The sequence below is a fragment of the Mobula birostris genome, chromosome 13, assembly GCF_030028105.1.
Source record: "Mobula birostris isolate sMobBir1 chromosome 13, sMobBir1.hap1, whole genome shotgun sequence".
In the NCBI taxonomy this organism is placed as follows: Eukaryota; Metazoa; Chordata; class Chondrichthyes; order Myliobatiformes; family Myliobatidae; genus Mobula; species Mobula birostris.
In genome coordinates this window covers 37,095,203-37,103,122 of record NC_092382.1, presented here as the reverse complement: position 1 = coordinate 37,103,122, position 7,920 = coordinate 37,095,203, and the positions used below count along the sequence as shown (strand labels likewise).

The 7,920-nt window shown below is 43.8% G+C and overlaps 1 non-coding gene across 1 annotated transcript; it reads right to left on the bottom strand.

Moving 5' to 3' along the window:
• Positions 1 to 578: 578 nt before the first annotated feature.
• trnap-ugg (transfer RNA proline (anticodon UGG)) lies at positions 579 to 666 on the bottom strand. Its single transcript is given in 2 exon segments — positions 579 to 614; positions 631 to 666. It is a non-coding gene; the product is annotated as a tRNA-Pro (tRNA).
• Between the last annotated feature and the right edge of the window lie 7,254 nt (positions 667 to 7,920).

Below are 7,920 nucleotides of genomic sequence, written 5' to 3'. Positions count from 1 at the left end.
CCCCTTAACCATTTCACATTTCACCCACAACCTATGACTTCTGGCTTCAACTTCAATGGAAAAGGCCTGCTTGCACTAACGCTGTCTATACCCCTCATAATTTCGTATAGCAGGTTTGCTCTAATTCGCTGGTTTTCTCAGTTCCTTTGTGAAACTACGAGGTTACGTTTGCCACACTCTGCTCGGCAAGAATGTCTCCAGAAGTGAAAAAAATTTGGAAGGTGTTCATCTACTTAAACTCAATTATCCATGCTCACTTTCTGTATCTCAGTTCGATGTTACTATTGAAAGAGCTGAATTTCAATAATACAAATAAAACACAAGATTGTAGGAGCAGGGATTAACCTCTCAGCTTAACAACACTCGCTATCCATTCCAATCTATTTGTTCGCCAACCCAAATCTTTCACCTTCCACTCTAAAGCTGCGATCTCTAGTTGTCGTCTCGCGTAACCTGAGGAGGAAAAGATTGCATGCAGTGACCTATAAATATAGCCCTCATAATTTTCTATACAACTAAATATCTTCCCTCATTCTTCTGTGCTTCAATGTCTGAAATTCGAAAAAAAAATCTATTGGGGGCTCGTCCGGGATTTGAACCCGGGACCTCTCGCATGTTCGCAAATTCAGGCCCAAAGCGAGAATCATACCACTAGACCAACGAGCCCGTTCTATATTGATGATATAAAAGTGCTGCCTTTCACTTTCACAAACCCCTTCGTCAACACATCTGGAGGAAATTTTACGACCAAAGTAGATCAAAGAGCAAAGTTCTGCACAACGCACTGCAGGCCCTTCGGCCAACGAAGCTCTGTCACCTATGTAGCCCGACTCTGTCGACAATATAACTATTCCCTCCGACAGAGATCATAATTTGCTATTTTCACGACAGCCATCTGTCTACCCAAGTATCTTTTTAATGTCCCTATTGTGTCAACCACAACCAGTACGACGGCAATGCGTTCCCAGAACCCACTACATTGTGTACAAAAAAAAATCTCTGACCTAACATTTCCACCACTCATCTTCAACGTATGTCCTCTCCTATTGGCCGTTGTCACCCTGGGAAAAGGTGCTGTTGTCCAGCATGTCTGTATCTCTTGTAATCTTACACACCTCCATCACGCTCCGTAACTTCGAACAGAAAAGATCCAGCTCTTCAATCTTCGCTTACAAGACATGCTCTAATCGCGGCAACACTTTGCTGAACCTCCTGTGCACCTTCTCCAGCGAACTTTTTCCAACCCTCCCCCCAGACAGATGTTCCGATCAACCATTCCATTTCGCAATACCACCCCACCCCCCTCACCCCAAGCCTCTTCTATCTATCACCCCAGTCACTGCACCACAATATAAACAAATAAACAATTTAACCCACATTTCTCTCAAGGTGTTGACGTTGTAAATAAACGCTGGTTTCATAGAAACATAGAATAGTACAGTACAGTACAGGTCCTTCGGCCCACAATGTTGTGCCAACGCTCAAACCCTGCCTCCCATATAACCCCCCATCTTAAACTCCCCCATATACCTGTCTAGTATTCTCTTAAATTGCACTAGTGTATCTGCCTTCATCACTGACTCAGACAATGCATTCCACGCACCAGCCACTCTCTGAGTAAAACACCTTCCTCCAATATCCCCCTTGAAATTCCCATCCCTTATCTTGAAGCCATGTCCTCTTGTATTGAGCAGTGGTGCTCTGGGGAAGAGGCGCTGGCTATCCACTCTGTCTATTCCTCTTAAGATCTTGTACACCTCTATCATGTCTCCCCTCATCCTCCTTCTCTTCAAAGAGTAAAGCCCTTGCTCCCTTAATCTCTGATCAGAATCCATACTCTCTAAACCAGGCAGCATCCTGGTAAGTCTCCTCCGTACCCTTTCCAATACTTTCACATCCTTCCAATAGTGAGACGACCAGAACTGGACACAGTTCTGCAAGTGTGGCCTAACCAGAGTACAATCGAGCTGCATCATTACCTCGCGACTCTTAAACTCCATCCCTGGACTTATGAAAGCCAATACCCCATAAGCTTTCTTAACTACCCTATCCACCTGTGAGGCAACTTTCAGGAATCTGTGAAAATGTACCCCCGTACTGTAACCAGGAACTTTACTTTATATATAGTTTTTATTTTAATGATTTATCATCGGTAGATGTTGTTTCTGTTGCATGTTGTCCCAACAGTCAACGTCAATTCCAGAATACACGTATCGGCGAAATTGTTAGTCATTGATCCTTCATCCCTGATGTTTCCTATTCTGAGACGAGCTGAACTAGACACAATATTCCAAGCCTGGTCTAACCAGAGTCTGACAGAGTAACATTACCTCGCTGCACTGAACTCAATGAAGGTCAGCGCACCACGTGACTTCAGGACCACCCACTCTACTTGCTCCGAGATATGAGTCTTATGTTGATTTGGATGTCAATTATAATTGGCGCCATTACTGGTGGTGAGAACTAACGGTTAATATTTTCTCTTCTTCTCTGTCCGGCGGTTTTTTTTACAAGATTGCGCAGTCCCCTTAAAGCAAACAGGGAAAACAAATAGGTGGTGATATGGGTAGAAGAGAATGGTTAACTTTGAGGGTCGAGACCCTGCTGAGTTCATCCGGTAGTTTGTCTTTCCTGCGGACTCTAGTGTCTGCCTTCCCCAACATTCCGTCTAAACGTTCCTGCGTTCAGCCAGTTGCTCTCTCTGCCATCCACCATCTACCCCATCCCGCCCCCATGGAACTTTCTAACTTTCTCTCTAGAATTTCATTTCTTGGCAACCCTCAGGCTCGCGGTGTTATTCTTCCTGGTAATTTAACGGCGCCTCTTTCGATGAACAGCGCCTTGATAGATATGTCTCAGATGATAAGAGGGAGAGATCCAGAGCTGGGGATTGCTTCTCAGGCGGAAATGAATAAATAGAGGAAAGTATAGGGGATAGCAAAGGGAAGTTTTTGACGAAGATAGTGGTAGGTCGGTGGAAAACTCTGCTGGGATTCTGATAGAGACAGACAGGTTAAGGTATTTTCAGGAACTTTTAGATGGGCACATGGATGATAGGAAAATGTAGAATTATGTATCAAGTAAGAGATAGATTGATCTTGGACTACGTTAAAACGTTGACAGAACGTCATTCGGCTAAAGGACGTGTTCTGCGCTGCACTGTTAAAAATTCTATGTTAGTTCGCCCGCTCCTGCTTATGCGGTATCGTTCCTCTACCTTCCCCTTTTGAGCGAACTCAAGTGTTGCTGCTGCTTCCACTTCAGCGCCACAGCTGAATAAGACAGCGGAACACACGCAAGATGCTGGAGCACCGAAGCGTTTACGGAAAAAAAAATACTGCACGGGTTTGATTTTGCACAGCATGACAGCCTCCCTTATCTACATAGAAGGCCAGCTCACATTCCTCAGTACGTTATCCAGCTGCTCAAGATTAACCTACAAATGCTGCTAATCTTCAAATAAATCTATTGTCAACGGACGCAATTGTCTTCATATTGTGCCTTCTTCTCTGCTTACATTAGCACCTAGTTTAGACTCGTTGGCATATTTAATATCCGTGCCTTGTATATTCCCATCAAAATCATTGATATGAACTAAGATACAAAAGCAATGTACAGAGCAGCGATCCACGTAGTACACCACAATTCCTGAGCCTCCCGTCCTGAAAACAATCTTCTACCATCACCCATAAAGCCAGCGTCGTGTCCACTAACGCGATCTACGTTTCTGGAGCAGCCTCCGCGCAGCACCCCGTTACAAGACCTGATGAAGTCCGTATAAAGTCCGACGCACGTCGATCCTCGAGGTTATCTCTCCAAAGAAGTCTAACAGCTTTGTGAAATCCGATTTACTGCTAACACGAAGATGCTGACAATATTAACCCCTCCAGTAACCTATCCACCACTAATTCCGGGCTCACTGGCTTGCATTTCCTTGGTATGCCTGTGCTACGTGTAAATAATGGTGCGACATGAGCCACTTTGCAGTCCTCTGGAACATAACCTCAGCCTAAAGATGAAGCAGATGTGGCCGCGAGGGCCTCCAGTTTCTTTTCCTTGTCTTCTCACTAGATCAGAAGATGCATCGGGTCAGGACATGCGAGTTTCTAACACAATGTAGGGTTTATTATCGGAAACATGTAGAAGTTTTATGGAGGAGATGTATCGGAATGCTGCCCGGATTATGAGGAATAGCTATGCGAGCTATTGCTTTTCTGTTTGGAGAGAAAGAGGATATGAGGCGATGATAAGATAGTACAAGACGATAAGATGCATAGATCTCTGGATAGCCTGGTAGTTTTCCCAGGGCGATAAATGAGATCGTTTCCAGGTGACCTGCGACCCTCTTAACTGGTCCATCCTCTTCGTCACCTTTCTCGAACAACCAACGAAATTCTCGAGAGACTTTATTCCCGCCCGAAATTCATGCTGAGCATTTCCAACCGGAGTTTGCCCTTCCAAATGCAGCTAGGTTGTGTCTCTGAGAATGAGGTGTAGGTAGTTTCCCATCAGTAAAGTTAGGATTAATGACTTACTGCAATTGGCACATGTTTCAGGGCAGGGCCGTCTCCTTCCCTGAAGTTCCCCGCTTCCATGTTATCCTCCACGCTAAATTCGGGTACAAAGTACTCATTTGACACCAGGCCCATCCTCTCTGGCTGCACGTTAATGGCGGCACGCATCTACTCAAACCCGGATCATGCACTTCCTGCAATACATTTGTATAATCCCGGAGGATTTTCCTCTGCCTTTCCAGATAGATCAATGCCATGCCCTCTTTTTGCCCTCCTGTTTTCCTGTTCAGTGTTTTCACAGGATTTACTTGGTTCTGAATACCTCAACCTGAGCTATGTCTCCTTTTTAACACACGGGACTCTGAACTATCAGACGGAAACGTCGACTGTGTTTCCCCCCCCCCCCACCACCCCACTTTCCCGACATGCCGTCAGATCTGATCAGTTTCTCCAGCATTTGGTATTTGTTACTCATCCTATTTTTATCCAGACCAGGGTCTCAATATCTTTCGTCAACCAATGTTCCGTACTCTTGACAGCTTTGCCCATCACGCTGATTGTAACACGCAATACCTGAACTCCGGATATCTCACCTTGAAAAACAGAAGTCTATTTACCAGAAAATAAAATCAGCCTCATCGCAACCATCAATTCTTGCAAATCCCAGGCTAATCAAGGCCTGTGATGTTTCTGATCGCGTCCAAGATACCTGAAGTGGGAGGGAGAGGAGCCAGAGGTCGTGGTACATTGTGATACCAATGACATATGTAGGAAAAGGGAAGAGGTCATGAAAGGAGAATATAGGGAGTTAGGAAGGGAGTTGAGAAGAAGGACAGCAAAGGTAGTAATCTCGGGATTACTGCCTGTGCCACGCGACAGTGAGAGTAGGAATGCAATGACGTGGAGGATAAATGCGTGGCTGAGGGATTGGAGCAGGGGGCCGGGATTCAATTTTTTGGATCATTGGGACCTCTTTTGGCGCAGGTGTGACCTGTACTAAAAGGACGGATTGCACTTGAATCCTAGGGGGACCAGTATCCTGGCAGGAAGATTTGCGAAGGCTACTGAGGTGACTTTCAACTAGAATGGTTTGAGCCGGGGGGGGGGGGGGATCAAATTGAAGAGAGTAGGAGAGAGGAGGTTAGTTCACAGATAGAGAAAGTTAGTAGAGGGGATAGGCAGGGGACAGCGATCGTGAGTACTCAGACCAAAGATGTAGGGGAGAAGGAAGAAAAAGATAACAAGGTTGTTTGCTACATTAAGGACAAAAAGAGAGTAAGAGCTGGAGAGTTTCTTAAGTGCATCTATTTTAATGCTAAGAGAATTTAAAGAAAGGTAGATGAGCTTAGAGCATGGATTGATACCTCGAAATATGATGTTGTAGCTGTTACTGAAACATGGTTGCAGGAGGGGTATGATAGGCAATTAAATATTCCTGGATTTCGTTGCTTCAGGTGTGATAGAATAGGAGGGGCAAGAGGTGGAGCTGTTGCATTGCTTGTCCGAGAAAATAGGACAACGGTCCTCTGGCAGGAGAGATTAGTGGACTCGTCTAGGGAGGCCATTTGGGTGGAATTGAGGAATGGGAAATGTGTAGTGACACTTATAGGCGTGTATTATAGACCAGCTAATGGGGAGAGAGAATTGGAGGTGCAAATTTGTAAGGAGATAGCAGATATTTGTAGTAAGCACAAAGTTGCCATTGTGGGAGATTTTAATTTTCCACATATAGACTGGGAAGCCCATACTGTAAAAGGGCTGGATGACTTGGAGTTTGTAAAATTTGTGCAGGGCAGTGTTTGCAGCAATGCATAGAGGTACCCACTGGAGAAGTGACAGTGTTGGATCTCCTGTTAGGGTATGAGGTAGTGCAGGTGACGGAGGTAAGTGTTAGGGAGCACTTCGGGTCCAGTGATTACAATGCCGTTAGTTTCAATATAATTATGGAAAAAGACAGATCTGGGCTCAGGGTTGAGATTTTTGATGGGAGAAAGGCTAACTTTCAAAAGATGCGTAAAGATTTAGAAGGATTCGATTGGGAGAAATTGTTTTGTGGGAAGGATGTAACAGAGAAATGGAGGTCATTTAAAGGTGAAATTTTGAGGGTAGTGTTACGTAACCGGCAACAATGAACATCAATCGAGACAGGTTATATAAAAACAACCAAACATTTATTAAACACTGATAAATGATAAGGGAAAAAAAAAACGAAAACTTTAACCGGAAGTTAACCGATAGGCAGCCGTTCAACAAATCATCACTCGGCACTAGTTTTAAAGAGTTAAATGCGAAAACAGTTCTTAAAGCTACAAAGTTAGATATAGTTCTTAAAATGGTAAATTCGAAGTCCAACAGATTTATACGTTCAATTGGGAGAGACTTCTCTGGAGAAGGATTTCTTCACAGACGCAACTTTCCAGTTGGTTCTGTCCACAGGATTCAAGATGCCGAAAATAAACAGTTTAAAACAACTGACCTTAAATTCTTTTAGAGAGAGAGCAAACCTTTGCACGAACTCTTTGCTCTTTTTGGCAAGAGTTATCCGCGATGCAGGTCGCTACTCCTCCAACGACGACTCAATAAGGTCGATCCTTTATTAAACTGGCAAACGATGCCGACTCCTCTCGATCCTTCGAGTCCTGTACTTCGATAAAGTCTTCGCTCTCCCTTCTACTGTTCGAATTGAGTAAATCAGCACATCTAGCCAAAAAGTCCAATAATATTGTATTTTCCAATAGAACGCAATACTCCGTTTTAAAAATGAAACTGCGTCACAAAAACAAACACACAACAGCAGCGGACACACAGCACGTTCTACCTGGAAATCTACAAACTTAAAACTAACTGCGTCATTTGGAGTCGACCCTTATATACCCATGGTGCATATATCATCACGTGACCTCACATCGGCGGGAAAATCACATCAGGTGACCTCCAAAAGACCATTACATCATTCTCACAAAAATAAAACAGATCTCCTTGAGCATGTAACAGTACAGAATCTTTATGTTCCTGTTAGGTTGGAAAGAAAGGTTAAAAGTTTGAGGGAGCCATGGTTTTCAAGGGATATTGGAAACTTGGTTCGGAAAAAGAGAGTTATCTACAATAAATGTCGGCAATATGGAGTCAATGAGGTGCTCGAGGAATATAAAGAACGTAAAAATAATCTTAAGAAAGAAATTACAAAAGCTGAAAGAAGATACGAGGATGCTTTGGCAAGTAAGGAGAAAATAAAACCAATGGGGTTCTACAGTTATATATTAATAGCAAAAGGATAGTCAGGGATTAAATTGGTCCCTTGGAGAATAAGAGAGGACAGCTATGTATAGAGCCAAAATATACGGTGGGAGATTTTGACCTAATTTCTTGTCTTCGGTATTCACTAAGGAGAAGGATATTGAATTGT